The 27,590-nt window shown below is 47.1% G+C and overlaps 1 protein-coding gene across 6 annotated transcripts in view; it reads right to left on the bottom strand.

Moving 5' to 3' along the window:
- aff3 (AF4/FMR2 family, member 3) overlaps positions 1 to 27,590 on the bottom strand; it is a 409,202-nt gene that overhangs the window by 164,320 nt on the left and 217,292 nt on the right. For 2 of the 6 annotated variants that reach the window (XM_038818558.1, XM_038818560.1), the window contains exons 1-2: positions 21,139 to 21,867; positions 19,339 to 19,492 (exon numbers count right to left, since the gene is read on the bottom strand). The exons of the other annotated variants lie outside the window; for them this stretch is intronic. The gene's annotated coding sequence lies outside the window, so the exon portion shown is untranslated. Of the gene's footprint in view, positions 1 to 19,338; positions 19,493 to 21,138; positions 21,868 to 27,590 lie in introns of those variants that run through there. 6 annotated transcript variants of the gene reach the window in all.

Below are 27,590 nucleotides of genomic sequence, written 5' to 3'. Positions count from 1 at the left end.
TGGTGACAGCATGTTTTCATTGCTATTGGACGAAGGAGAGGGCCTTGAAGTGGGCCAATAGCATCAGGAGGTTCAGTGGGAAAGCAGCAGTATTCAAGTATATCATGGCACGGCAGAATTGGCAAGGAGGTAGGCGGCCTTTAACAAGGCGAGGTCAGCGCTATCTGGAGTATTGTGTGTCGTTTGGTGTGGTGTACCCGGTGAGGCAAAGGCTTACGCATAGTGCCAAGGACCATTTCTTCAAGGCAGCGGAGGAATCGGAGGTTTATATTAAAGCTCAAGGACTTGGACTGAGCTGAATTGGTTTGAAAGAGACTTTGCTGGTGGTTGGGGTGGCTTTGTATGGGGAAGTTTGCTGTGAAGATATGGGTTTTGTCTTATTTTTCCCTTGTTTCCCTTCTCCCTTTTTCTAGTATGTACAGAGTTGATGTTAATTGAAATTGATGTGTTTTGTTTGGAGCTTTTTCTTTTTGTTGTGGTGTTTTCTCTTTTTGGTGGACATTTGTGTTTCAGAGGGAGTATTTCATTGGGGGAGGAAGAAGTGGGATGTTGGCTAGATTCAGGTTTGAGGGAGGAGAAGAGGGATTTTCTGCTCTTGGGTTTGGGTTTTGGTTTCTTACTTTGGTTATTTGTGTGATGTGGACTCAGGTGGGGGCGGGGGCGAGATGCGATCTTGCTAGCAGGCTGAGGTTGGTTCGTGAACAGGGGCAACGTGGAGGGAGGAGCTGAAGCTTGCTGAACCTGTTTAGGCAGGTTTTGATGAGCCTAGAAGGCTTGAATCGGGAGGGAAGGGGATGGAGGAGAGAGGTGTTGGTTTGAGAGGAAGTTGCTGGGGAATTGTTTGGGATAGAGAGGGGGAGGGGGGGAGTAGAGTACTAACACTGTCTGGGGCTGTTCTTTGCTCCATCTGGAGGATGGGGCTGGCTGCTATCTTGGCTGGGCTCTGGTTTTAGAAGAATGGCAGATGGTGGGGAGAACCACTCACTGTAGAAATGGCTGACTTCAAGGGGAGAGTGGGTGAGAAACCTCTGATATGATTGGTAATGTGGAAAGTCCGGATTTGGGAGGACCAGTTAAGCGAGCAAGTGATTTCTCTCATTTGAAGAGTTTGAGGGCCAATATGGTGCTGTTGCAGGAGACCCACCTGCGGGTGAAGGATGATATTAGGCTCAGTACAGGTTGGGTTAGCCAGGAGTTACACTCAGGCTTTGATAGCAGGGCCCGGAGGCCGACGATACTAATTAATAAAAGAGTTTGGTTTCAGATGGGGAATGTGGTAATGGATCAGAGTGGTGGATATATAATAGTTACAGGGACATTGGAAGGTGAGTCGGTGGATCTAGCGAGTATTATTCTCTAAACTGGAACGATGTGGAGTTCATGAAGACGATGCTGGCTGTCGTACCAGACATGGATACACATCAGTGCTTCTTGGGGGGAGATTTGACTTGTGTTTTGCACTCAAAGTTGGATCCGTCTAAGCTGAAGTGGTTCGGGGGTTAGCGAAAGTACTGGCTGGGTCATGAAGGAGGTGGGTGGATAGGATCCATGGCGGTTTTTGTACCCTGGGGCAGGGAATTCTCCCTTTTCTCTCGAGTGCATAACACGTATTCACGCATTGACTGTTTTGTGATGGGGAGGTCTCTGCTGCCAGGGGAAAAGAAAGCAGAATATTCCACAACAGTGATTTCAGATCACTCCGCACCTGGTGGATGTGGTTTTAGAGGCGGGGTTAGCTCGTGGCGTGGAGTTTGGATGTTAGAATATTTGGGATTGTGTGTGAAGATGGCTAGGGTGATTGATGAGTTTGTGGAGTTTAACAAGAATGGGAAGATGTCACCCTCGGTGCTGTGGGAGGCCCTGAAGGCTGTGGTGAGAGGGAAGATAATCTCGCATGAGGCACAGGTAGATAGGGAGGCGAGGGAAGAGCGGCAACATTTGGTGGACGTGATCTTCGAGGTTGATGTAAGGTCCTCGAGTGACCCCACCGAGATTGTGATGCAATCTGATCTCTTATCTTCTGAAAGGGTGGTATGCCAGTTGCAGCACTTGAGGGGGGTATTATACGAATATGGGAGAAGGCCAGTGTCTCTTGGCCAGTCAGTTGAGGCAGCAGGCAGCCTCCCAAGAGATTGGCCAGATTCGAGATTTGGATGGTGGATTTGTGTCTGCGGCGGATAAAGTTAACAGAGCTTTTGAGGTGTTTGATAAGAACCTTTACAGATCAGAGCCAATGGAGGAGGAGTCAGATATGCAGGAGTTTCTGGAGGAGCTGGAGCATCCTAGGGTGGAGGAAGAGGACCAGAAAGGGTTGGAGGTGTTGTTAAGGACGGACAGCTATTGGGCAGATGCAGATGGGTAAGGTGCAGTGCTGGATGGGTTCCCAGTGCTGCTGCTGAGTGAAATTGGAGGCATTGGGAGGGATTCTCCATCCCGCCAGTCGGCCAATGGAGTTTCCCATTGTGGGAAGCCCCAGGCCATCTGGAAATCCCCGGGCTGCCGGCGCAACGGAGAATCCCAACAGCGAATAATCCAGCCCTATATGCTTGTAGTAGAGGAACTGAGATTCCACAGGAGGAAGGCATATTTTAAATGATTTTTTGATTCACAGTCATCACTGACATCTGAGTGGGTTGCGAAGAGATTTGTTGGTTCTGTCTGCATTGTGTCTGCCATTTAATGTGCAGTTTGTGGTGTGCTGGACAACAGCTTCTGTTAATATTTGTTTACCAAATGTTAATGCTGGATGCTACAGTATAAGATATATAGTATTGACTGCTTTGTTGACTCTTGTATGGTAACATTTCCTCTGTTTGTTAAAAACCATGGAATCGTGCAGCTTTATTCTCTTAGTATTCCTGAGATTTCAAATTTCATCTCATTTGCAACAAAAGTTCATTGTCCCTAACTGAATCATAACATGAAATGAAAATCACTTATTGTCACAAGTAGGCTTCAATGAAGTTACTGTGAAAAGCCCCTAGTCGCCACATTCCGCTGCCTGTTCGGGGAGGCTGGTACGGGAATTGAACCATGCTGCTGGCCTGCCTTGGTCTGCTTTAAAAGCCAGCTATTTAGCTCAGTGTACTAAACCAGCCCCTCAGTAGCCAATTAAGAATTTTAGCCTTACCCTATACCTATAAGCATATCATCTTTTTTGAGCCTATTAGGCTCCACTCCACCTCTTATTACCTGCTTATTATCTATATGCTTGGAATATATTTGGGTTAACTGCCATTTTATTCCCATATTCCCTCTTTGTCGTTTTATCTTTCTTTTCACTTCCCCTCTTAAATTATTGTATTTAGCCTGGTTCTCAATTGAAGAATTCACCTGATATGCATCATATTCTCTATCTCTCTCATCTTCCAAGGATCTCTGGCTTTGGTTCTCCCATCTTTCATCCTTGAATATACACAGCCTGTACCTGAAACATCTCATCCCTGAAACATCTCATCCCTGAAACATCTCATCTGCTATTGCTCCAATCAATTGCCCTGTCAATCTTTGGTTCCATGTTACAATGGCTAGATCCATTCTACACATTGAAGTTAGCTTTATTCCAATGAAGAATTCTTATTTAGATTGTTCCTTTCACTGCTCCATTACTAACCTAAACCTTATGATATAATAATCACTCTTACCCAAGTATTCCTCCACTTGGTCCATTCGGTGTACCTCATTGCCCAGAACCAGACCCTGCAATGCAGGATCCTAGTTGGATCGAAAACGCACTGGTCAAGGAAGGAACAAATTTCAGAAACTCCTCTCCGTCCTTACTCTTTAATTGATTGTGATTCCAATCTTTTCTTGGGTAATTCAATTCCCCCAATATCACGACTATGTAATTGCTGTACATCAAGAGATCTTCCTACAGATTTGCTCCTCTATTTCTTACTGACTATTTGGAGGCCTATAGAGTGAGCATGATAATATCCTTTTTTTTCTCAACTCTAACAAATGGATTCTGTCTTTGCCTCATGAAGAATGTCCTGCTCTTCCAACTGTACAATGTCTTTCTTAAACAGTTTTGACACACCACTTCCCTAAACAGTTTTGACACCCCACTTCCCTCTTCATCTTCCCTATCTTCCTCTGAACACTTTGTATCCCAGAATATAAAGTGCCCCAAATCCCGATAATTTTTAAGCCACATTTCTGTTCTTGCAACTATATCATACACCCACATGGGTATTAGTACTTGCAGCTCACCAACATTATTCACCATTTTGTGCGCTTAAATACGTGTATTTTAAACCTATCTTTGTAAGTCAGGCATTTAACTCCCTGAGGTTTATTTTACTGTCTGTGAAAAACGTAAAATTGTTATTTTAGAATTCAGAAAGCCACAACGCTGCAGCAATCGATGCTCCAGAATTATATTAGCTTTTGAATCCTAGTCTAAACTTTCAATTGGGCTTACTGTGGGAAGTGAGTTTGGGAGCCTCAACTGGGATTCATGTAAGAAGGGAAAGAAAACAGTCTGAAGATAAAACTGTTTGGAGGGGAATTCTTTAAATCTTCACAGCTCAAGAATGCCCAATCTTAAAAACAATGACTCAGAAGTGTCACTAATAGAATCCATAAACGGAATCTTTCCACCCCATATTAAGGAAGATAGTAAGTTGAAATATGCTAACAAACGTTATTAATGACCACATGATTATTCTTTGTTTACATTTAAGCTTCTGCACAAAACTTTAAAGAACAAGTTTGGGTCTAACTTTGATACTCTACCAGTGTAATGATGTTAATCACTGCTGCAGTCTGCCATAGAGTTAAGAGAGTGTCCATACATACAGTAACACAAGCTGTGTGCACGCTTATTGTGATCTAAACTGAATATTCATGACTATCACACATACCACTACAGGTGTATCTCAAATCTTTTCAAAGACAGACTGAGAAAACAGCTTGTAAGGCAAGACGAGATAGAATCACTATTGTTTTATTTCACAATAAGTGAATATACAGAACAAGTTATGAATGAACTCACTTAGTTTCCACCCCCCCCAGCTCACTTAGTTTCCCCCTTCCCCAAATTATACCACTTACAGGGAATTTAAACACAAAACAGACACACTTGTGGGGTGAAATCTATCGGCTGCATTGCACCCAAAAAGCAGCGCAGCATGGCTGGTAGATGCCCAGTTATCCCTCTTCCGGGATCTACCAGCTCACCACGCCTCAGGAGATCTAACGCAATCTTGTAAAACGTCACAATGTGAATCCCGCCCATTGTGGCAAATCTGCATATTAGAGTGAGACAGCTAGTCTCACTCTAATATGCATTCCCGAGATCTAAACAAGGCATGAGATCTAACCCCCCCCCCCCCCACATTGGAGACCTCAGGCATGCAGCGGTCAGTGCTGGTCTCCACAAATGGGGACCAGGTGGAACAACACTTGTGGGGATTTCCCAGAGGATTGAAGGCCTCCACATTCTTGACCTGTGAGCAAGGTGGCAGCCTGGCATTGCCAACCTGGCACACTACTCGGGTGTCAGGCTGGCACTCCCAAGGTGCCCAGGTGGCACTGCCAAAGTGCAAAGCTGGCATTATTTGTGTGATGGGAATTGGGGTGTGTGTGTGTGAGGGCCCCTTTATATGTGAGTAGGGGACTGTGTCGTTGGGGGGGGGGGGGGGGGGGGGGGTTGAGAAATTGGAGGCCATTTAACAATGGTGTCTCCCTACACTGAGGAGATCTGGTGAGCGGAGCTCCTCAGAGCAGGAAATGGAACTCAGTGCGGCCCCGGCCACTATTCTCCACAGAGCAATCCGATCTAACCAAATGGCCTTTCCATAATGTACTGTTTCTCGGCGCTCCAAGTGCGGGAAGCACCTGGCTAATTGTAGATCATGCCCCTAATATATATATATTCACTCCTACACTGGGCGGGATTCTCCGACCCTCCGTGCCGGAATAGCGCCCGCGTAGGGGTGGAGAATAGCTGTTTACGCTGGAAATCCGGCGCAACGGCGCTTATGTGATTCTCCACGGACCCGCCAGTCCGCACACGCAGTCGAAGTAGCACCGGTCGGCAGCCATTGAAACAGGCCCCAGTGGCGATTCTCCGCGGTCAACCGGCTGAACTCCCGCCGGCGTGGTTTATATCTGGTACCACCCAGCGGGAGCTGGGACCCATGGTCACGGTGGCGGTCCTGGTGGGGGGCGGGGGGATTCTGACTCCAGAGGATGCCTCAGCGGTGGCCAGGCCTGCGATTGGCAGGCGATCATGATCTGGGAGGGACCTACCTTACTCCGCGTGGGCCCGCTGTGTGTCACCGCCATGTCAGCGGTGTCCGTGCCGAGGTGGGCCGAGGTGGGCCGCCGCGTGCATGCACGGACCCAATTGCGGCCGCCATGTGCTTGCAGTCTGCGGTCTGAACAGCAGGGCCCCGCCGGCAGCCAGAACCACGGGGTGCATGCCGGGGCCCCGCTAGGCTCCTGGAAAATGGAGAATCACCCCGGACATTTGAGGAAAAAGCCCAGAGTGATTCTCGCCTGTTTTCTGGCGGCCGTTGGGACTTAGTCCCCAGAAGGGAGAATCCCACCAACTGCCTCATTCCCTCATGCACATATAGAATATAGAACATACAGTGCAGAAGGAGGCCATTCGGCCCATCGAGTCTGCGCCGACCCACTTAAGCCCTCACTTCCCCTATCCCCTTAACGCAATAGATCATAGAATTTACAGTGCAGAAGGAGGCCATTCGGCCCATCGAGTCTGCACCAGCTCTTGGAAAGAGCACCCTACCCAAGTTCAACACCTCCACCCTATCCCAATATCCCAGTAACCCCACCCAACACTAAGGGCAATTCTGGACACTAAGGGCAATTTATGATGGCCAATCCACCTAACCTGCACATCTTTGGACTGTGGGAGGAAACCGCAGCACCCGGAGGAAACTCGCACAGACACAGGGAGAACGTGCAGACTCCGCACAGACAGTGACCCAGCGGGGAATCGAACCTGGGACCCTGGCGCTGTGAAGCCACAGTGCTATCCACTTGCGCTACCCTGCTGCCCCAAATATTCACACACAGTCACAGAATTCCTACAGTGTAGAAGGGAGCCATTGAGCCTGATAGAGCACCCTGCCTAGGCCCACGCCACCACCTTATCTCCAGTAACCCTACCTAACCTTTTGGACACTACGTGCAATTTACCATGATCAATCCACCTAACATGCACAATTTTAGACCGTGGGAGGAAACCCATGCAGACATGGGGAGAAAGTGTAAACACCACACAGTCATCCAAGGCCAGAATTGAACCAGGGTCCCTGACGCTGTGAGACAGCAGTGCGAACCACTGTGCCGCCACCCCTAACTAATATCTCTAACTTTGTCTCCTCCTTATGATCTCGGCATCACAGATGACAGTATTCAGCCAATTAAATTTATTCCACATGATATCGAGTAACAGCTGCAAGCATTAGATACAGTAAAGACCACATTTATCCAGGCTGTAATGCTGAAATTTGTATTCCATAACTAGCCGCACCCCTTGCCAAGCTGTTTCAGTACAGCTGCAACATTGGCATGTACCCAGCAATATGGAAAAAATATGCCCTGTCCTCAAAACGCATTACGTGCCAATCTGGCCATTTACCATCCCATTAGATACTCTCAATCATCAAAAAGTGATGTAAGTTGTCATCAACACAACTATTAAGTGACACTTACTCAGCTATAATTTTCTCACCAATGCTGAGCTTGGATTCTGCCAGATCCACTTGGCTCCAGACCTTCCAAACCTGCAATATCCCCACAGAGAAGAACAAAAGCATCACCACCACATGCAAGATCCCCCTCAAGACACACAACTTCCTGACTTAGAAATATATTGGCATTCCTTTACTGTTGCTGGGTCAAAACCCTCCCTTATTAACAGCCTGTTGGTGTACCTATGCCACAAGGACTACAGCGTTCAAGAAGATGGCTCACCACCACCTTTTCAAGAGCAATTAAAGAAGGCAATAAATACTGCCCTTGCCAGCAATGCCCACATACCTTGAATAAATGTTCTAATGAAATGCTACTGACCTGAAATATTACTCTTTTTCTTTGCCAACAGATGTTGCTTGACCTGCTGAGTATTTCCAGCAGTTTCTTCTCCAGCATCTGCAGTATTTTAGTTTCGCTTTAACATATAATTGATGTATTTTCATTAAATTAAAATAAATTTAAAACGTTAATAAAATATGTTTAATCATTTGTATAAATTATTTGAAGCAAAGCTAGAGGACAAATTTTAAATTGCTGAATGAATTAACCTATTTGGCCTCCTCCCAAGGTCTCTATTGTCATGGATGCCATTGCCAAGTTATTTTAGTATGCTCCATGCGACAATGACCTTTAACACCATTCTACCTGTAATGGCGAAGACCTTATTACTATAGTGTTATGACCTTGATTGAGACCAGTCACTTTATAAAAAAGAAATCTGAAATCCTAGTTATTTACTCGAAGAATGAAGCCACAAGATTCCATGGTTTAAAACAAATTAATTTTTACTATACAAGATTCAACAAAGCAAACGCTAAATACTATCTTCGTAACCATCTATATTCTAAAACCCAAAATTACCATAAGTTGCAATGAATTAACAGGCAAATTGCAATTTATTATAAACTATAAACTGGACACATTTGACAAGGTCTAGGAGGAATTGGCTGTTGAGGGGGTGAAGAATAAGTGCTAGCACTGTGGGAGGGGCCTGGCAAACCATGTGCAAATTATCTGGCCATGTTCTGAGCTGGTGAGATTCTGGATCTCCTTCTTCTGCACAATGTTGGTGATTCTATAAAATGGAATTGGAGCCTAATTCCCTATGGGCCAAATTTGGACCGTCAGACCGCCAGAGTTGTAGCAGGGATGGATGTCTTAGCCTTTGCCTCACTGATCACTCACGGGTTCTGTTGGAGTGGAGGTCAGCTTCTCCACCCAACACCTCGGTATGGCTGGGGGATCTTATGACACCTGGCAAAAATTAAGTATCCCATAAGGTGTGCATTTGAGAGGTTCTACAAAAATTGTTTATTCTGCATTTTCAAGAGCTAGTCACTGTCAGCTATTGTGTGGGGGGGGGGGGGGGGGGTCCAGGGCTGGGGTGTTGTTCTTTGGGTTTTTTTTTTTTTTGCTTTATTGTTTTGTACTTATCAGAAAATGCTGAAGAAAAATATTTTAAAAAGATTATAAATTGGACATTAAAGGCAGATATACAAGTAAGACAGATCTTACAAATTAGCTTGGCAGTCCCCTCAGCATGTATGTCATCAAGTTCTGCCATAACTCTCTTCAAAGCTCTGTGTTCCTCAAGAAGAATTTTAGCTCCTCTTCTTTTAGGAGTTAGCCTGAGGCGCAGCTGACAACAATGCATAACTAACCCAAGTTCCACGGGCAGGGTCTTCATTAAAATGACACGTTTATGATAGTCTGAGTGGCATTGATCCAGCAACATTATCTTCAAGTAACAAAATCAGCTGCAGCAACTGTATACTTGGCTCTTCTCAGCTTCTGGATCTAGCCTCTGTCTTCTTCAGCCTGCCTGTGGTGCACCACTGGGCCCATCATCATTATCTGAATTTTGATGACTGTGTCTTTTTTCTATGGTTTCAGCCAGTTTCAGTCCCAGTTCCCTTGGAAATTGGGACGGTCAAATTCCTTGCTCAGTTTTGCTTTTTGTTTTCACTTTCCAATTAGGGTCTGCCTCAAAAATACACGTTTTGAAACTATCGATTCCATCACAATAATTAGATACTCCTTCAGTACAGCCATGACAGCAACATCTCCTCACAGAAGTGTGAGATTCTCAGTTACATCTTAACCACAAAGAACTGGATACATCTAACTCAGTCAGTTTCTACCCTATCCACCTCCCCCCAATCTTTAGTAAAATTATGAAAGTAAGTATCAGGAACCACCCATGGCTTTCTTAACTAATGTCGCACGTCGCATCCCCTCACCCCCACCCCCACACACAAACCCACCCACCCACCACCAATGAACTTAGGTTGCAAATCTATAGAATACATTCCTGCAACTCACCATGTCATTTCAAAAATCCTTCCCTCCTCTGCGACCTCTACCATTGTGAAGGCCAAGAGCACCAATGCCTGATATTGCAGTAGCCCAGAGCTAATGGGCTGGGCCAGGGTACTCGGTTTCTGGCCACAGCCCTTGGGTCTAATGCAAATGAGGTGTGAGCCTCCCAGTGAGATTGCAGGCAAACAGCTGGCATGTTCCACTGGCCAGCTGTCTGGATATTGTTCTGGAAGAAAATCTAACCCTTTGTGTTTTTGACTCAATAATAATAACAATCGCTTATTGCCACAAGTAGACTTCAATGAAGTTACTGTGAAAAGCCCCTAGTCGCCACATTCCGGCATCTCTTGGGGGAGGCCTGTACGGGAACCACTTCATGTCATTTGTCTCCTAGTGTTGAAACGTCTTTAATTGAGAAGTTTAGTTGGAGCAACACAGATAGAAAATAACACACCATTAACCAAGATGATACTAAACAATTTGAAATAGAACATTATATTTTTCCAGAGGACAAGATTATAATAGTATTTTTTGCCAATTTGAATCATAAATAAAAATATAACATTGGAAATTGAGATGCATTGATTTGTAAAACCTAATTCATGCAACACTAGATGACATTATGTAAAACAGTTAACACGCACAATCTGAGTATTATAAAATTAAAGTTAGTTTGTGGTTGGAGCTGTTAATCTCATTGATGTCGCTGCCATTAATGTTCTCAGGTTTCTCCATTACAGTGATGATTCTGTGGTTTCAGGGCCGGTCAGCAAAATAAAATTGCTGCTGAGTCTTTTTGCACAAATATCACACACTTCAAGGTACAGTTAACAAGATGTAAGGTTAGAGACCCTTTACCACATAGCATACTCATACTGTAAGATTCCTGCTGCTTAAACCAGTCCACCCCTTAGGCTATTGACTTGCAGAATCATTGGATCCAACCGGGAATAATCCAATCTGCAGCAACAAGTATACTCATGTAAATCCCTTAATGAGACAAGTTGATCAATTAATGTTTCCTCAAATGGCTGCAGACTCATTTAACTCTGAACCTGGAAGACCAAGTTAGCCAGAGAGGAATGAGATGGTTCTAATCTCCAATCTATTGCTCTTTTATCTTGCAGTAAATTGAACCTTATGTAACTTCTGGAATTCTCTCCCTAAACCTCTCACCTCTTCCCCTCAAACCCATCACTTCTAATATCTCCTTCTTTGGTTTCGTATCCATTTATTCTCTGTGAAGCACTGTAGAACATTATTTTTAACTTTGAAGGAGCTATTTAAAGTCATTGCTGTTAGATAGCTGTAAACACAGGTTTAAGTCCTTGCTAGTACCAGGGCAAGTACCAGAAACTGGGCAGAACAATTCCATAAAATATATGAGTACATTACTACTGATATTATCTATATCATAGCCTTGGCACCACACCCCCCTCAATAATTCCATCACTGGAGGTGTGGAACCTCTGCAACAAGTATTTATTACTGATATGTCAAGGAGTAAAAGCTTGAACACATTCACACACGGTGACTGAGCATGTAATAATCCATGTGATAACAAAAGTACATATTCGGCAAGAATGTTTATTTCCTCAAAACATACCATCTGCTGTTTGGTAGATCAAGGAAATGCATTCAGGCTCCTCCGAGCATTCAGCAATTGCCATTATTATTATTGCCAATTGCCAAGTTGCCATGTACAACGTGCTATTTCAGACAGGAACAGGTGTCCTGTAAATAGTCTGCATATTGTTAAAGTACAATTATCTATAAAAGTTCTTGGGGAAATGAAATGAAAATCGCTTATTGTCACAGTAGGCTTCAAATGAAGTTACTGTGAAAAGCCCCTAATCGCCACATTCCGGCACCTGTTTGGGGAGGCTGGTACGGTAATTGAATCATGCTGCTGGCCTGCTTTGGTCTGCTTTCAAAGCCAACAATTTAGCCCTGTGCTCAACCATGTCTCGTCAGTGTGAAAATTGCATCAAACATTACACAAAAATGAAGCTGTACATTGGACCAAAGGACAGTATGAGCAGGTTGGAAATCTTTCTCTCTTCTGGCATGGTCTGGGTTGGTGTGCACTTCCACTGCTGAGGAGTCTACTGCTGGGAGCTGCCGGAGGGAGGGAGAGAGAGGCAGATTGATTCGACTGAGCAACTTGATGAAAATGTTGAAGAAATGTTTTTGCAGATTGCTGGTGATATTGTAAGTGTGGTGAATGCTGCATGTCGACAATCACATCGCTGCGAGTTGCACTGGATGTAGAGGCTGTTTTATTTCACCTTGAACGGTGGTGGAACATGTGGGTATCGAGCTTTGGTTCCAATGACCTTAGGCCGTATAATAAGGCCTGTACAACGGAGGCCCATGGCCAGACACTGATATGTAAAACGACTGAGCAGCAAGGATCCTCCATTCTGTTTAGGACTTGTGAGGGGTGATACAGTGTGTTTTAGTTTTCTTTGTACAAATGAACTGTTTTAGCTTTGAGTTTGTACCGATATTCTGTAGCGGAAAGGCAATTGTGTGTGTATGGCGTCGTGCCATTTCCTTGTTGATTAATGGTGTGATATATGGACTGTTATATAGTTAGTTTTCATTTCTTTGTATAGATGTACTGTTAATTGTTATATAAACAAAATATTCCCCAGTGCATTCTCGTGGGTACACATGCCATGTCTCAGACAAGTGTTATTGCCTATCATTCCAATCAAACTGTGAGGCCTGCACACTTTGCTTGAACCCTGGAGGCATCAGCACCACAGAGACATTAGCCAACAGTTAGACGGTCAGGAACTGGGCTTCAGCCCAGATGGTGAATATGTGGATCGGGGAAGGCACCTGAGCTCAGTCTCCCACATGTTCCCAGAAGGGTCTGGGGTCTAGGGTCAAGGGGCCCCACCTGTGGCCAGTGGTGAGTATGCAGAATGAGGTTCTCCAGCATAACTGGCTTGATGGATGGCACTCTGAGAGAAGGCAGGACACAAAAGGATGGGGAAGGCATGGGGGAATGAGGGTCCCTGGGTTGAAGTCCTAACTGATTGTTGGTCTCTCTTCTTCTCAATTCCTTACAGATACCACAATGGATGGTGCTGTTGACCTTGCAGTGGCAGCCCAGGCAGCCAGACACTGGAGAAGGCAGCAGCGTCGATACAGGTTAGAGGCGGCATCCAATGTTGCGAGGGTCGCTGCACACCCTGCAGACTGAGCCTCCCATCAGGCCAAGGAGGGACTCAGAGCGGGACACCGGCGACAGCCTTAGCTGTACAGGCATCGTTGGTCATACGAGGAGATGACGAACAGCATGTGCCGCAGGAGACTTCGTCTCAACAAGGAGACGGTGCGGCACCTGTGCCATGCCCTCGCACACTTGGCATCTCATGGGGGAGGAGGTTGCCTGCTTACAATGGCTGTGAAGGTCACTGCAGCCATGAACTTTTATGCCACCGGTTCATTCCAAGGCTTGAGAGGGAACTTGTGTGGCATTTCACAACTTACAACCCACAAGTGCATCCATGATGGCCTGGCCTCGCCAGGTGGAGATCCTGCAAGATAAGGGACATGTGGTCAGTGAGAGTGAAGAATCATTGTCTGACATGAACAACTCATTTGAGACAGGTCATCTAGGTGAAGGGGCAGTGGATCCTCATCTCTGTGGTGCAGGCAAACTTGGCTGTCGGTGATTGTTCTTTCCTTGGTCAACACCACGATCTCCAGGGCCGGGTCCACATAGAGGGTGAGGACTCTGATATCTGAATTTCTATCGCCCGTCTGGGCCCATTCACCCATGTTATGGGCTAACTTCTCCTGCAGAGACAGAGAGGGGGCATTGTGATCCGCACGCTTGGTGCATCGGGAGGGGATCTATGGCAGTGGCATGTGCGGAGACCGTACGTGGACATGGGGGCGTTGTACTGTTGCGTGGCAGGGTGAGCTGGGACACAAGCAGCGCAGTCATCAGATGCGGGGCGGGTGCAGTGTGCCAGCCACCAACTTGTTGGGGGGGGGGGGGGGGGGGGGGGGGGTGCTGGAGGTCAGGGGGTGGCAGGCGGAACTGATGCCAGGAGGCTGATGTTAACTTACCTTTGCAGCTTGGTGGAGGTCATTGGTCTTCTTCCTGTACTGAATAACGGTCTTGCTGCCTGAGCTGACGGCCGCAGTCACTGCCTCCCATGCGGCATTGGCAACCTGCTGCTGGTCCTCGGACCCCACTCTGAGGAACAGGATGTCCCATCTCGCATCCATGGCATCCAGATGCCTGGCCAGGTCTACATCCCCGAAGCGCGGAGCAGGTCTGCGTGGTGCCATGCTTATGTGCTGACTGGGAGTGAGTTGTTAGTGGGGAACTGGCGGGCGCGAATCTGGCGAATCAGCTGGCGAGATAGCCAGTACCGGTGTAAAACTAGGCTGCAATATTTAGTTGCAATTTGTCTGTAGTCTTAGCGGTAGATGTGCCATTTTGGTGCCATGTTAGCATGAGTTTTAGGAACATTCATAGTAGGGAGAACATCTAGCACCAATTTAGTGCCAGTGCTGCCATTATTGACCTCATTACATTAGTTAATGTCCTCTCTTAACCGCCCACAGGTGACCATGCATTTTGCAGCTGGAAGGACCCAACTCCCCACGCCATCCACCCCCAGCTGTGCTATTTAAAGGCATCATGAACCATTTTCAGGTTGTTTGCTGATTGATACCTATTGGCTCTGGCTGCATTTTCTGTAGTGCTGTAAGTTTTCTACTACTGTTTAATGCTGCTAGTTTGTTGGGATTAGTTTTGCCCATATGGTAAGGCATTGGTTCTGACTTCAAAGATTCTGTTCAGGCCATTTGCTCGCAGCCATGGATTGTCATCCGCCTTGGCCTGACAGAGAGATTGAGGAAAGGAAGCACCAAGGAGGAGAAGGTGCTCACAGAGGAAAGGGAGTAGAGATCACACGAGGAATTATCCATCCATGGTCTTCAGGAAGTAATTCTATTATCTCAACCACAGTGAGGAAGTGTGTGCAATGTTTCCATTTTATGAAGTAGTGCTCACTGAAATCTGCCATCTCCTGTGGGCAGACCTGCAATCTCAGACTGAATTGAGAACAGACCTGCAATCTCAGACTGAATTGAGAACAGACCTGCAATCTCAGAGCGGGTTGAGTACAGAGCGAGGTGAGTACAGAGCTGTAATCTCAGAGCGGGGTGAGTACAGAGCTGTAATCTCAGAGTGGGGTACAGAGCTGTAATCTCAGAGTGGGGTACAGAGCTGTAATCTCAGAGTGGGGTCAGTACGGTAGCATTGTGGATAGCACAATCGCTTCACAGCTCCAGGGTCCCAGGTTCGATTCCGCCTTGGGTCACTGTCTGTGTGGAGTCTGCACATCCTCCCCGTGTGTGCGTGGGTTTCCTCCGGGTGCTCCGCTTTCCTCCCACAGTCCAAAGATGTGCAGATTAGGTGGATTGGCCATGATAAATTGCCCTTAGTGTCCAAAGTTACCCTTAGTGTTGGGTGGGGTTACTGGGTTATGGGGATAGGGTGGAGGTGTTGACCTTGGGTACGGTGCTCTTTCCAAGAGCCGGTGCAGACTCGATGGGCCGAATGGCCTCCTTCTGCACTGTAAATTCTATGAAGAACAGAGCTGTAATCTCAGAGCGGGGTGAATACAGAGCTGCAATCTCAGAGTGGGGTCAGTACAGAGCTGTAATATCAGAGCGTGGTCAGTACAGAGCTATAATCTCAGAGCGGGGTCAGTACAGAGCTGTAATCTCAGGGGGGGGTCAGTACAGAGCTGTAATCTCAGAGCGGGGTGAGTACAGAGCTGTAATCTCAGAGCGGGGTGAGTACAGAGCTGTAATCTCAGGGGGGGGTCAGTACAGAGCTGTAATCTCAGAGCGGGGTGAGTACAGAGCTGTAATCTCAGAGCGGGGTGAGTACAGAGCTATAATCTCAGAGCGGGATGAGTACAGAGCTGTAATCTCAGAGCGGGGTCAGTACAGAGCTGTAATCTCAGAGCGGGGTGAGTACAGATTTGTAATCTCAGAGCGGGGTCAGTACAGAGCTATAATCTCAGAGTGGGGTCAGTACAGAGCTGTAATCTCAGAGCGGGGTCAGTACAGAGCTATAATCTCAGAGTGGGGTCAGTACAGGGCTGTAATCTCAGAGCAGGGTCAGTACAGAGCTGCAATCTCAGAGTGGGGTCAGTACAGAGCTGTAATCTCAGAGCGGGGTCAGTACAGAGCTGTAATCTCAGAGTGGGGTCAGTACAGAGCTGTAATCTCAGAGTGGGGTCAGTACAGAGCTGTAATCTCAGGGCGGGGTGAGTACAGAGCTGTAATCTCAGGGCGGGGTGAGTACAGAACTATAATCTCAGAGCGGGGTCAGTACAGAGCTATAATCTCAGAGTGGGGTCAGTACAGAGCTGTGATATCAGAGCGGGGTGAGTACAGAGCTGTAATCTCAGAGCGGGGTCAGTACAGAGCTATAACCTCAGAGCGGGGTCAGTACAGAGCTGTAATCTCAGAGCGAGGTGAGTACAGAGCTGTAATCTCAGAGTGGGGTCCGTACAGAGCTGTAGTCTCAGAGCGGGGTCAGTACAGAGCTATAATCTCAGGGTGGGGTCAGTACAGAGCTATAATCTCAGAGCGGGGTCAGTACAGAGCTGTAATCTCAGAGCGGGGTCAGTACAGAGCTGTAATCTCAGAGGGGGGTCAGTACAGAGCTGTAATCTCAGAGTGGGGTCAGTACAGAGCTGTAATCTCAGAGTGGGGTGAGTACAGAGTTGCAATCTCAGAGTGGGGTCAGCACGGTAGCATTGTGGATAGCACAATCGCTTCACAGCTCCAGGGTCCCAGGTTCGATTCCGCCTTGGGTCACTGTCTGTGTGGAGTCTGCACATCCTCCCCGTGTGTGCGTGGGTTTCCTCCGGGTGCTCCGCTTTCCTCCCACAGTCCAAAGATGTGCAGATTAGGTGGATTGGCCATGATAAATTGCCCTTAGTGTCCAAAGTTACCCTTAGTGTTGGGTGGGGTTACTGGGTTATGGGGATAGGGTGGAGGTGTTGACCTTGGGTACGGTGCTCTTTCCAAGAGCCGGTGCAGACTCGATGGGCCGAATGGCCTCCTTCTGCACTGTAAATTCTATGAAGAACAGAGCTGTAATCTCAGAGTGGGGTCAGTACAGAGCTGTAATCTCAGATCGAGGTGAGTACAGAGCTGTAATCTCAGAGCTGGGTGAGTACAGAGCTGTAATCTCAGAGCGGGGTGAGTACAGAGCTATAATCTCAGAGCGGGGTGCGTACGGAGCTGTAATCTCAGAGCGAGGTGAGTACAGAGCTGTAATCTCAGAGCGGGGTGAGTACAGAGCTGTAATCTCAGAGTGGGGTCAGTACGGAGCTGTAATCTCAGAGTGGGGTCAGTACAGAACTATAATCTCAGAGCGGGGTCAGTACAGAGCTGTAATCTCAGAGCGAGGTGAGTACAGAGCTGTAATCTCAGAGTGGGGTGAGTACAGAGCTGTAATCTCAGAGCGGGGTCAGTACAGAGTTGTAATCTCAGAACGGGGTGCGTACGGAGCTGTAATCTCAGAGTGGGGTCAGTACAGAGCTGTAACCTCAGAGCAGGGTCAGTACAGAGCTGTAATCACAGAGCGGGGTGAGTACAGAGCTGTAATCTCAGAGTGGGGTCAGTACAGAGCTGTAATCTCAGAGCGGGGTTAGTACAGAGCTGTAATCTCAGAGTGGGGTCAGTACAGAGCTGTAATCTCAGAGCGGGATGAGTACAGAGCTGTAATCTCAGAGCGGGGTGAGTACAGAGCTGTAATCTCAGAGCGGGGTCAGTACAGAGCTGCAATCTCAGAGCGGGATGAGTACAGAGCTGTAATCTCAGAGCGTGGTCAGTACAGAGCTATAATCTCAGAGTGGGGTGAGTACAGAGCTGTAATCTCAGAGCGGGGGGAGTACAGAGCTGTGATATCAGAGCGAGATGAGTACAGAGCTATAATCTCAGAGTGGGGTCAGTACAGAGCTGTAATCTCAGAGCGGGGGGAGTACAGAGCTGTGATATCAGAGCGAGATGAGTACAGAGCTATAATCTCAGAGTGGGGTCAGTACAGAGCTGTAATCTCAGAGCGGGGTGAGTACAGAGCTGTAATCTCAGAGCAGGGTCAGTACAGAGCTGCAATCTCAGAGCGGGATGAGCACAGAGCTGTAATCTCAGAGTGGGGTCAGTACAGAGCTGTAATCTCAGAGTGGGGTCAGTACAGAGCTGTAATCTCAGAGCGGGGTGAGTACAGAGCTGTAATCTCAGAGGGGGGTCAGTACAGAGCTGTAATCTCAGAGTGGGGTCAGTACAGAGCTGTAATCTCAGAGCGGGGTGAGTACAGAGCTATAATCTCAGATCGAGGTGCGTACAGAGCTGTAATCTCAGAGGGGGGTCAGTACAGAGCTGTAATCTCAGAGTGGGGTCAGTACAGAGCTGCAATCTCAGAGCGGGGTGAGTACAGAGCTGTAATCTCAGAGGGGGGTCAGTACAGAGCTGTAATCTCAGAGCAGAGTGTTCACTGAGTTGCAATCTCAGAGCAGGGTCAGTACAGCATTCACAATTACTGTAAAGGTGACCATGGCCATGGACGTCTTTGTGTTGGGATCATTCTAGGCTGGATGATTGGGGCTGCAAGAATTCTCATAGTTTTGGTAACCATTTCCATATGGGAAAGGATGGGTTCCAAATTTTGCACAAAGGTCTGTGACAAGTTGGTGTGGGCATCCTCCAAGCTTCTTGACCATTACAGCAGGTTCTCTGACATGGCTGCCAATGCATCAAACATTTAATTGTGCACACTGAATCAGCGTTTTTCAGCATTCTGCCCCATCAAAATCCTCATTTGAGTCCTCTGCAGCAGAACATGTGTCTAACCTCATCTTCTGCGTAGCTGGCATCCATGCTGCCTTTCGCCCATCCCTGGCTGCATGGGCCACTCATGGCAGTTGCTCATCACATGCAGATCTTACTGCTATACTATATTTGCAAGCATATGCTTTGATATAAGTATTTGAAGTAGTGACTGTGAGTGTGAGATTGAGCGACAGTTTTCACTGTCATCGGTCTCTTGCTTCTCTTAAATTTTACACTCCTTAACTCAGCTTAGCCAAGTGTCATTTCTTATGTATCTGAAAAAAGAAAGGATAGGGATGTGATGAGGGAAAGAGAGAAAGTAAGAGGTCCAGAATTGCAACATCTGCAACCTGGAAATCAAAACAGATTGAGAAGATTGAACAGAAGAATTAGGTAACATACCGTTCTATTCAATGATTTTAGTCCTGCCAAAATCCTTAGTTGTGGCTGCTCCAGTGCTGGCAATCACTCTTTCCCTTATCAGGGCAAAGACATTCAGCTATGCCAGTACATTGTTTGTTATCTGCTGTTGCCTGTGGCTATGTGCCATCTTGTCCTGAAAGATAGGGAAGTAAGTGTATCAGTGCAGTAAAATGTGTTTGGGTAATGTGCTTACATAGTTGAATAGTGTGTATAAACTGTGAGATGTGGGTGTGAGGCTTGCAGAAATATTAAGTGTGAGAGGGTGAGGTGATGCTATGAATGTGAGGTATGAGTCGCGGTTGATAGAGATTGTTGGTTGGTGAGTGATGGAGGAGTTGGTGAATGAAGCACGGTGTGAGGCTGGTGGTTCATTTGACAGGATATGATATTTAAAGATGCAATGACTGATCTTGACCACTCGTTTGAGATCATTGAACTTACAGCATTGAATTCAGGTCCTTGGTCCTCTAGTTGACTACGATAGCTATCTGCTCTCAAAGACCATGTGGAACAACTACTGGTCTCTTGTGGATAGAAGACTTTTCTCCTGTCCTTTCTCCTGCACCAAGGCTTCTATTGCTGTGTCAAAAAACCTTGGAACATCCTTGTTGCTCTGTTTCACCATTAATCAGTGTTCTTCTTGCTCAGAATGGCTTTTCGAGCTACTTCAGCATCCGCTGAAGCCTTCCCTTTAAGGGATACCCTGTTGCATCTCTTTGAGCATTTACCTTTAAGTGTTGGTTGGTCTGATACTATTATTTAAATTAGCAGATAGCATGAAGTTTGCATGCTGTGTACATTGGAAGGAATGGGGATGGGTTATTCACACATTGCCTTATCCAATTTGTCCCTCCTAATCCATTGACCTCTCTATCTACATTCTGCCATTTTGTACTCATGCTTAATTTTTTGAATGGAGGAATTTGTACCACTTGATTGGCGCTCTGAATTTTCCACATTTAGTAAAGCGTATTTGTGGACTCTGGATGCGAATTTCCTCAGAAGTTCTCCTCCTCGTTTGCTGTAACCTCAGCACAGGAGCTATGGAAACCCTGGGTACATGGTGCAAACACCATTTATACATCGATTTTGGTTTCCTGTGGCTCTTCCTCCAATGTTTTAATGCACAAGCTCATTTGCTAGGTTTTGAATATGGTATAAATATACCTAGCTTCATTTCAATTAATTTAGTGAGAATATTGATTGTTTGCAAATAATTATTAAGTACTATTCTAACTTATACTTCATTGCATGGGTTTTATTACTTTCAAACATGGAGAAACAATACCTGCACTGGGTCAGGTTGTCTTTTACCACTGAGCCATGGAGTATAACAATTATGGTGGATAATCATGTTTCATAGTAATAAAGTTATTTAATGGGGGGGAAGTTAGCTAGATGGCCATCATATGGCTAAGAATAACACCAGCTGAGGTAAACATGGCACCTGCCTCCTCATCCTGAACCTGAGAATAGAAGGCAATGGTAAACCATCAGTGACAAAAGCTGTCAAGAAGATACCTCAGGATGAAATATCAGTAAACAATGAGTTAAGGATCTGCCTTAAAGCATACATGGAATGGAAAGTGATTTAAATTGATATTAATATATTTCCCCCATCGTTTGCATCAATTCGAACATTAGTCTTTTGTAGCACTATTTTTGAAAATAAATACATATCTTCAAGATTAAAGTTTCCAAACTATTTACAGGTCTAAATTTTAAAAACATTTACTTTTAGCTTCATGTATATAAAAGATTGGCTCAAAGATAACATACCTTAAAGATGGTTGACTCCAGTTTTGGCTAAGTAGGTCAAAGACTGGTAAACTTGTTTCCAGCAGCATTCTGATAAACCCAGAATGGTTTCTTTCAGCAAATTTCAAGTCAAAAGTAATCCCATGAGTCTATAACAAGGTTAATCGACAGACTTCTTCTGGTAATTTATCTGCGTAGACTATAAATACATTTTCCTTAATTCTTTAATCAAAGCACTTCCCAGGCACAGGAACAGATCCTGGAAGGCAGCTTTCAAGAACTATAGAAAACCAGCAGTTGACTCACTTCCAGGTTATATCAGTGATTAAGTAGCATTCAGCTTTGTCATGAAGAGCAGCAAAAATACACCCTCTTCTCCACAGTGCTTTAAAGTACTATTAAAAAATTACTTCAGGTACAGTACATGTTCTTCGGGTCAACTTTACAAATAACACCCACAAAGAAACAGCTTTTCTCAGCAGAAACCTGAAAGGAGCACAATCATCTTCTTAGCAGCAAATTATATCCATTGCACTTGTATAAAATTGGAAAAGGAAAAATCTCAAAAGCACAGATAACAGACGATTACTATTCATATGAAGTGTTCTCTCATATGGGTAATAAAATGAGTGTGTTGCAGAACTGGCCAACATTCAGGCTAAAGAGACTGTGAAACAGACTGTTTCCGCCCTATGGCCTCACTCCTCGGTTTTCTTCCTTGCAAAATGTTAGTTATTTTGCTTGGCTCATTGCCAATTTTAAATATCTTGCTGTGTACAGTATTGATTCAGCATAATATCTAGCTATCCCTTTGTATTAATGGTAAACTAGGATTCAAATCGTGCATGGCATCAACAAAATAAAAGAGTATCATGTTATCATGGTTAAAAGAACATATTTTATAGTTAGCGGACAGTCCACGTTGTGTCAATTAGTTATTCTTTAGTCTGGACACTATAAACCACTAGCTGTAGCTTGGTGCTATAACCATGAGTTTCAAATTTCAGCCAGCTTATTTTCTGAACATAGTGTTTCTAAAAAAAAACCTGTCACCTTAGCAACAAGGAATCCTAACCCAGCAGACAGTAAGAGCTTTGATCTCAACCTATCGCTCTCGATGAGACAGTGTTACACAATTAAGAATTAAGCAGAAGTCAGAGGAGCAAAATCTTGAAATAGTCTTGAAATAGAAGTACTAGCTGCCTCACGAGCCAGCAAGCACCAAAATAATAATCCAACGCTATTTTGTGCTGTTGGTAAAATAATTATAAATTAACTTGTGCAGCTCCGATTTTATCTGTTCTGATTAGCCTAAGGCAATCTCTTGCCTCGGAAAATAAAAGGCTGATAAACTTGAGCTGTCAAACCTTCTCACCATCAAAATCTATCCACATAGCTAGTGCTCCATTCTGGGTTCGGACAGGCTAAAAATGATTTTAAGATTCAATAATGACCTACATGATGCAAAATTAAGATTTGTGTATTCTTTTCATAAAAATTTATATAATTTTTTAAAAATGTTTTCTTCATCTATTAAGGTTAGATACTTATATCTATTGGTTTAATTTATTTTCTTTTTATTGCACATTTTATCTTGTAATTATTAATGAAAACAATTGCAGGCTTGTTCTGAATTTTTTGCAAAGCCATTCAACTTACTTTATTAGCAATACTGTACCTTTCATTATTCTTCTGATGGCAAGAGCAGTGGTAAGGGCATTACAATTAATCTTTGTCTTCTTGGGCTAGGGACCAGCAAAAAAAACAGCAGGGTTTCTTGATCTGGATTGCTAATCTGCAACCACCACAGCAAAATATGTGTGTGTGTGTTTGCGTGGATGTCTGATGAAGACTTGATGAGACTTGGCAACGATATACTCTGTAATTCCATAGTCTGCCAACATTCACTGTCTAGTCTCATGCATGAAAAATGGCCACTTGGGCAAGGTTACCAGAAGTCTGCCAGTATCTGCAGAATCATGAGTCACCACCTTTATGAGAGGAACATTTGGAAAGAAAAAATATCTTGGGTTTGAGTTTTAAAAATGTACTACGAAAAGAATGTAATGCTCATTTATAATTTTGGTATGTTTGAAGTCCAACCTAAGCCACCTAAGGCAGAAGATTGTCTTTGACAACTGAGACCTTTGGCAGTCAACAAGGCCATTGTGTTGACCACCCTTCTAAACTGTAGGGAAACCTGGACTATCAATGCCATGTGAGAGCTTCCATCAGTGACGCTTTTGTTGAATCCTGGGGATTAAATGGGGAAACTGTCAGGCCAATATTAACATCCTTCATGAAGCTGTGTCCACCTGCGGAACCAACTCCGATGGATAGGCCATTGTGTCCAGATTCTGGGAAACTTCCTCCCCCGGCATGGGGATTCCCGCGGGGTGACAAAAAACAGTGTATGCTCTCCTGCGCTGCTCCCATTCCGGTTCCAGCTGCAGGAGGCACAAGATCTTGTGCAATAAAGCCTCGATTGTTTCACCATTCTTGTCTCGTGGTAATTGACGGTACATCAATTTATTGCGCAAGATTTTTAAAAGATAACATCTGAATCAAGCCTGATCGCCTGGAGCTGAACCCTCACGCAGCCGACGCCATGGCCACCTTCGAGCACTGGCTAGCCTGCTTTGAAGGATACCTCAGAGCAGCCACTGAAGAACTCTCAGACCCACAGAAGCTCCAGGTTCTCTACTCATGGGTGAGCCCTCAAGTTTTTCCCCTCATCCGGGATGCGCCCACCTACACAGAAGCGATGGCGCTACATCAAGTCTGTGAATCAAGTGTACGCCAGGCAGGGCAGCACGGTGGCCAAGTGGTTAGCATAACCGACTCACGGCGCTGAGGTCCCAGGTTCGATCTCGGCTCTGGGTCACTGTCCGTGTGGAGTTTGCACATTCTCCCCGTGTCTGTGTGGGTTTCGCCCCCACAACCCAAAAATGTGCAGAGTAGGTGGATTGGCCACGCTAAATTGCCCCTTAATTGGAAAAAATAATTGGGTAATCTAAATTTATTAAAAAAAAGTGTACGCCAGGCACCACCTGGCCACGAGACGGCAACTCCCGGGGAAGTCTCAGGACGATTTCTTGCGGGCTCTACGGGTACTCGGAATTGTAACTGCCAGGCAGTTTCAGCATTCCAGCACACCGAACTACTAATCAGAGACGCCTATGTCACGGGCATGAAGTCTACTTACGTTCGCCAGCAGCTATTGGAAGGGGGTACGCTCGACCTTGCAGCAACTGTGCAGCTTGCTAACTCCCCAGAAGTGGCCTCCCGCAAACTGGAGGCCTACACCTCCGACCGCGCGGCACCCTCGTGGGCATCGTGGGCCCAACCGGCGGCCGACTCGAGTACACCGCATGCCTGCGCCGCGCGGCAACTGACCAACTCCGGAGGGCCCAAATGTTAATTTTATGGCCAGAGCAAACATCCCAGGCAGCGCTGCCCAGCGGGGTGTCGGAAGAAGGGCCACTTTGTTTCCGTTTGCCAGGCCCGGTCGGTCGCCGCTGTTTCCAGGCCCGGCATCACTGCACCCCTCACGTGTGATCCAGGGGTGCCGCTATCTTCTCCACCACAAGCCACGTGCGGCCCATGGGCACCGCCATCTTTGATGCTGTCCGCTATGTGCGCCCCATGGGCGCCGCCATCTTCGGCGCCATCTTGGACCACGCCTCAGGACCTCTACTCGCCTGGCCTTTCATGGACCACCGATACCTCCATCACCGCTGATCAGCCTGGGACCTCCCAACATCTTCCACAGCTCGCCTCCATCACCCTTGATCAGTCTTGGCCCCGCAACCTCGCGACCGCTACGACGATGGTTAAGATCAACGGGCACGAGACAACCTGCCTCTTTGACTCCGGGAGCACAGAGAGTTTCATTCAACCAGCTACGGTAAGACGCTGCTGTCTCCCTGTTCTCCCCGTCACCCAGAAAATCTCCCTGGCCTCCGGATCCCATTCCGTGCAAATCCGGGGGTACTGCGTCGCGACCCTCACTGTCCAGGGCGTAGAGTACAGCAACTTCAGGCTCCCCCACCTCTGCGCTGCCCTGTTACTAGGTCTTGATTTTCAATGCCACCTCCAAAGCCTTACACTGAAATTCGGCGGACCCCTACCTCCCCTCACCTTCTGCGGCCTCACGACCCTGAAGGTCGATCCGCCTTCACTGTTTGCAAACCTCACCCCGGACTGTAAGCCCATCGCCACTAGAAGCAGACGGTACAGTGCGCAGGACAGGACCTTTATCAAGTTGGAGGTCTAATGGCTTCTGCGAGAGAGGATCATTGAGGCCAGTAACAGCCCCTGGAGAGCTCAAGTGGTGGTAGTGAAGACTGGGGAGAAGCACAGGATGGTCATTGACCACAGTCAGACCATCAACCGGTACACGCAGCTCGACGTGTACGCCCTCCCATGCATATCTGACATGATCAATGAGATTGCACAGTATCGAGTCTTCTCCACAGTTAACTTGAAGTCTGCCTACCACCAGCTCCCCGTCCGCCCAGAGGACCGCCAATACACTGCGTTCAAAGCAGACGGCCGCCTCTATCACTTCCTTAGGGTTCCCTTCGGCGTCACCAATGGAGTCTCGGTCTTCCAGCGAGAGATGGACCGAATGGTTGACCAGTACGGGCTGTGGGGCACCTTCCCATACCTAGATAACGTCACCATCTGCATCCACGATCAGCAGGACCATGACGCAAACCTCCAAAAATTCCTTCATACCGCCAAACTCCTTAACCTCATCTATAATAAGGAGAAATGCATGTTCCGCACCAACCGCTTAGCCATCCGTGGCTAGACAGTGGAAAATTGAGTCCTGGGGCTCGACCCCGACCACATGCGCCCCCTCCTGGAACTCCCCCTTCCCCACTGCTCCAAGGCCCTGAAACGATGCCTGGGGTTTTTCTCATATTACGTCCAGTGGGTTCCTAATTATGCGGACAAGGCCCGCCCACTCATCAAGTCCACCGTTTTTCCCCTGAACGCTGAGGCCTGCCGGGCCTTCAGCCACATCAAGGTGGACATCGCCAAAGCCACGATGCGCGAGGTCGACGAGTCCCTCCCCTTCCAGGTGGGGAGTGATGCATCGGACATAGCTCTGGCCGCCACCCTCAACCAGGCAGGCAGACCCATGGCTTTCTTTTCCCGCACCGTCCATGCCTCCGAAATGCAGCACTCCTCTGTCAAAAAGGAGGCCCAAGCCATTGTGGAAGCTGTGCGACATTGGCGGCATTACCTGGCCGGCAGGAGATTCACTCTCCTCACTGACCAACGGTCGGTTGCCTTCATGTTTAACAATACGCAGCGGGGTAAGATCAAAAATGACAAGATCTTGAGGTGGAGGATCGAGCTCTCCACCTGTAACTATGGGATCTTTTATCGCCTGGGGGAGCTCAGTGAGCCTCCTGATGCCCTATCCCACGGTACATGTGCCAGTGCACAAGTGAACCAACTCCGGGCTCTCCACAATGACCTCTGCCACCCGGGGGACACCCGGTTCTTCGATTTTATCAAGGCCCGCAACCTGCCCTACTCCATTTAGGAGGTGAGGACCGTGACCAGAGACTGCCAAGTCTGCGCGGAGTGCAAGCCTCACTTCCACCGGCCAGATAGAGCGCACCTGGTAAAGGCCTCCCGCCCCTTTGAGCGCCTCAGCATGGACTTCAAAGGGCACCTCGCCTCCAGTGGCCGCAACGTGTACTTCCTCAACGTAATTGATGAGTACTCCCGTTTCCCTTTCGCCATCCCATGCCCCAACATGACTTCTGCCACGGTCATCAAGGTCTTGCACAGTATCTTCACCCTGTTCGGTTTCCCCATCTACATCCACAGTGATCGGGGATCCTCCTTCATGAGTGATGAGCTGCGTCAGTTCCTGCTCAGCAAGGGCATCGCCTCGAGCAGGATGACCAGCTACAACCCCCAGGGAAACGGGCAGGTGGAGAGAGAGAACGGGACGGTCTGGAAGGCCGTCCTGCTGGCCCTGCAGTCTAGAAATCTCCCAGTCTCCCGCTGGCAGGTGGTCCTCCCCGACGGGCTTCTCTCCATCTGGCCGCTCCTGTGCACCGCTACTAATGAGACCCTTCACGAACGTGTGTTTGCCTTCCCTAGGAAGTCCACATCCGGGGTCTCACTCCCAACGTGGCTGACAGTTCCTGGATCCGTCCTCCTCCGGAAGCATGTGCAGAGCCATAAATCGAACCCCTTGGTTGAGAAAGTCCATCTCCTCCATACGAACCCACAGTACGCCTACGTGTCTCACCCCGACGGGCGAGAGGACACAGTCTCCCTCCAGGACCTGGCACCCACTGGGTCCCCACCCAGCACCCCGACCTGATACCGCTCCTCCCCCCCCAGTTGCTTCGTTCACCTCTGCGCCACCCACCCTCCCACCTGCGAACCTCACCGCAGCCCCCACCCCAGCATTATCCGTCCCCTCACTGGATCCACTTAGG

The sequence above is a fragment of the Scyliorhinus canicula genome, chromosome 14 (assembly GCF_902713615.1).
Source record: "Scyliorhinus canicula chromosome 14, sScyCan1.1, whole genome shotgun sequence".
NCBI lineage: Eukaryota > Metazoa > Chordata > Chondrichthyes > Carcharhiniformes > Scyliorhinidae > Scyliorhinus > Scyliorhinus canicula.
This window is presented reverse-complemented; position numbering and strand designations above follow the sequence as displayed.